This window comes from Pygoscelis adeliae, unplaced genomic scaffold (genome assembly GCF_000699105.1).
Source record: "Pygoscelis adeliae isolate BGI_AS28 unplaced genomic scaffold, ASM69910v1 Scaffold98, whole genome shotgun sequence".
NCBI classification, from domain to species: domain Eukaryota; kingdom Metazoa; phylum Chordata; class Aves; order Sphenisciformes; family Spheniscidae; genus Pygoscelis; species Pygoscelis adeliae.
In genome coordinates this window covers 5,505,821-5,510,221 of record NW_008825547.1, presented here as the reverse complement: position 1 = coordinate 5,510,221, position 4,401 = coordinate 5,505,821, and positions in this window count along the sequence as shown.

Genomic DNA, 4,401 nt, shown 5'->3' with positions numbered 1-4,401 from the left:
TATTTCCCTTCCCAATACCAGGGACGGGAAGGCTTCAAGGGGACTGATGCAGTGCTCATAGGAAGAGGTTCATAAGCAGAGTCAGTTTTTGCTGCTGGAGCTTTTGTTTGTTTGTTTTCCTTTCAACTTCCTCATCTAGAAAACCCCATGGTCTCACAGAATGCAAACAAACTCCTGCTGACTTCTGCAGCAATCCAGTCTGACTGTTCTACTTTAGGAAACAGAGAAACAAGAAAAAAATAAGAGAAGAAACAACAGAAAGGGGAAGTTCTCTCACAGCTAGGTTGTGATGTCTTTGACATGTCATGGGTTGACAGATCAGCTGCAATGACAGCTAAAATCCCATTACTGGGCTGAAACTATGAAAGTTGCCAATACTGCCAAAGTGCTCTGAACTTAGGTTAAAGGTGATAATCATCCACTTAGTCAAAAATGGTGAGGAAAGAGAGAGGCGTGTTCTAGCATACAAAAGACAGAAAGGCAATGGGGAAAAAAGAAGTCCATAATAACGTATTGCCGTGAGAACCAGCCACCATCCCCTCTCATGCTAACCAAGGTCCTTTGTTGTTACCATTCACTTCTTATGTCCACTATGGTATTTCACTTGAAAGAGCCCCTGTGTTCACAGTATTTTAGCTCACTGAGTAAGGGAATAGGCTCATGCTTCCAGAGCAGATCTTGCCTTTTACCTCTATCTACGGATTAAAGGACTTCATTCTGACTAGAGTAGGGCTGAGAATCATCCAGATACCAATACCTTCAGAGCAGCGGCAACAGAAAAACAACACGAAAGAGATTCAAGGTCTTTCATATGAAAAACATAACTTAGCTATGGCAAAAAAAGGAAGTGCAAAGAGTGTAGAAAGCAGAATGCATTAGTGACGTTTGCATCAAACGTGACAATCTTCCACTACTGAGTTGAGGAAGAATTGTTTTCCTTTCTTCCTCTTTAATACATGTCTTCCAAATGATTTCTTAAATAGGCACAAAAATATGGCTCTCAGAAAGAAGGTGAATCCTTGGGATACAAACTATTATGATCTATCCTCAAGAAAGTAATTTTTCAGCAGAAAAGAAACTGCTACATGATCAGCCTAATTAGCCACCCAAGCAACTCATTACTCAAGCAGAAGCATTAGCTGCAGAAGACCAAATAAAACGGATGAGGTACAACATAATAGATGAGACCCTGAGAGTACAGAATGAAAATATCTTGTCAGAAGGCTCCCTCAGTTTCAGTCACAGATGCTCAAGAAGGCAAGAACACAAGGAAAAACATGACATTTGTGAAAAAGGGCAGCCACCTGCGTGGGAAGTGAAGACTGCAAGTCTGTGAGTGCTATGATAGCTCAAGTAAGAAGGCAGTGTCTTTTATTGTCACATCTGTTGAAGTTTTTCTAGCAGAAATACCTGATACAGATTACAATCTGTTCCTCCCTCAGAATGACAAGATAAAGGAGAAAAAATCTCCCCCTAATCATTTGCTGTGACCAGCTTGCATCATGTTTATAATAAACTGCTCTGTATAAGGGCAAACCAGAAAGGAAAACTGGGCTCTACTGATATTAGCAGCTGCTTCTCAATTGCTTAACATTCAGGTCTGGCTTTCAAATCACTAATATACTCAGGCTTCTTTTTAAAGCCTAACACTTTCCTGTTGTTATGAAGTGCAAGCTATTGGCAGAATCTACATCCATATCTCACTGCGGGAATTTAGACAAAATACTAACCACATCCTGAACAAACCATAATATAGTTCATTCTTGAAGATCAGTCTGATTTCATCAGACCAGCAGCTTTGGCAACCCCTGCTTGGTTTCACCTATAAAATCCTAATCCAAATAAATTTTTCCTATCTGATAGTATAGTTACAGATTTTTCTATCCTGTCTTGCAGGAATTAAAATATCCTTACAACTGTAGACAAGCTCTCTATAACAATGCTACTGCTACTACACAAAATTTCAAGTTCTTCTGAATATATTACAAAAATCCATATTACTGACTACCGCATTGTTACTCTATGGAAAAGAGACCGATTTGTTCATGTAAGAGTCGATTTAAACAAGTCTATTAGCATAATGCAGTTTTCTCCATAATAAAGATCTCACTAGTGTAACAGCATTTAACAAGTACTGAGTTACTGTGCTTGTACAAAGACAGCAACATTATCTGAGCTTGCATATGCTACTATTCTAAGAAAATTCATAAAATTAAATGAGTGTTTGTTGGTGGCCTTGGCCATGAGTAAAAGCTATTTGGAAATCACTAACTCCAGGTCACGTCTACCTTCTCTTGCGCAGTCGATTGGGTAATAAAGCCTATACAGACAACTAAGCAAACAGACCTTGCCAGGTTGACATGTTCTGACTTTTTATGGGTTCAGCTAAACTGCCACTTCAAAAGAGAAAGAAAGAGAAAACAAATATTTTTCTCTTCCATACATTTTCTTTACACCAAAGCTACAGATTGTATCCATCAATGCATCAACTTGGAGATCCATGGAACTGATACTGCAATATCAGTCAAGGCACTAGGAGTTAGAATTTGTTCAGGTACTAGGACCTAGAATTGGAGAAACCAATAATGTAGTCATTAAACTGATTTTATTTTTTCAAAGTTTTACTGCAGTAGGGCCTGAAGATTGCAACTAGCACTAGGCAGCCACTATTTTTAAGAATTGCAGACGCACTGAGAGACATGGCACCAGCCACAAAAAGCTTAGGATCTGAGCATTAAACCTTAAGTTCATTATTCTCACATGTGCCTACAGGCAGGCAAATAGTCTCAAGGAGCTGCTTAGGAAGACAGGCATCAAGCATTGCAGGCTCAAGCTTCTGATACAGAACTTAAAGAGACTTTCTGTACACATATGAGATAATGTTTAGCTGAGCAAATAGTAAGTAAAAACTGCTGTGTGGAAGAGGTCAGTGCAGGTTAGAGGAGAAACATGGAGAATCAAGGTTCTTCCAAAATTCTTTCAAGGTTCTAGTTTTCTCACACTTATTTGTTCACACCGTGACCTAGTCCACACCTTTATCATATGTGCAACCTAAGCTTTATTTCTTAGTTTGGGCCATGAGATACTACAAAAACCCCACAAAAAACAGGCAGAACTATATCCCAAAGGCTGAGCTCTGCAACAACAGGAATGCAAAAAGCACTAGGTAAGTAAACCTCATATATTATTAAGAGTCCCTTGGGGGGGATGTCAAAGAATTATCAGATTTAAATGTGAAACATCAAAACACTGGAGAACTCTGTGCAGCCTCAAATTCACAATGACTAACCAAACTTCATTTGCTAATAAACCAAGCAAAAAAAAAAAAAAAAAAAAAAAAAAAAAATAAATTCTTGCCATAGTTTAGTGTGGACCTGAAGAAGGAGTGCTGCCCTCATGAGAACTCCACAGAGCTGGAGTCCTTGGGCAGAAATTATCTGCCAGCACCATAAGCTTACCAGAAGGGATACAGGGAAGACACCAAAATTTGATTGTGTGATTTGTTTTGCTAAGGGCACATGTATTAAAACCAATTAAATAGAAGTAGGGCAAGTGCAATATTTATAAGTGACATGGTGAGAAGATAAGACAATCCAAACTTGCTTACTGTACTCAGGGTAAGTGTTAGTTTAGTGTGTCTTGGGGTCATATGCTGAAGAAACGGGATGAAGAAAGGTATTGAGGGAGAGGGGAAGACTTCAAGTCTGCCTTTTTGTAACAGGCTCTTGCAAACCACTACAATTGTCTGTAAGAACTGACATACTGCAGGCACTATTCTACTGAACAGGAACAACCAGCAGAGACAACAACTGGTAGATAGTCAGGAATGAAGGAAAGCGGGTATCAGAAGCTCAGCAGCCTGGAGTACCAGCTTTGATCCAGCTAACATCCTCTCCTGCCTACATTGGCTGAGTGTGGTTATTCTGCCTCCTAGGCCCAAATTGCCTCCAGATTTGCCAGACTCACACATCCACCTGTCCCCTCTCCTCTGTTTATTTAGCTCCATTCATTTAAGTAATTGCTTTAGAGAGGGGGAAGTATGGATCATGGAGACCCAGACAGAAACCTGGAAGCTGAATTGCACTACATTTTCAAAAAAAAAAACAAAACAAACCCAAAAAAACCCCTAAAAAAACCCAAAACACCAAACCTTTGAAATTAAACCCTTTTGTCAGCAAGTAAAAATGACTCCATTAACATCAACACCATGTATCATCACATTGCAAAGGATCTTTCGTTTCCGATTTTCCCTTGTCCACATGACAGGCGTGGTTAACGTACAACGGGCAAGATAGAAATGTTCAGGGAACCTCCCTTAGGCATATCCCTAATAATAGGGCTTTGTCCTCCATTAAGGGTTGTGACTGATGCCAGACCTATGTGTTAAGTCTAGCTGAAACC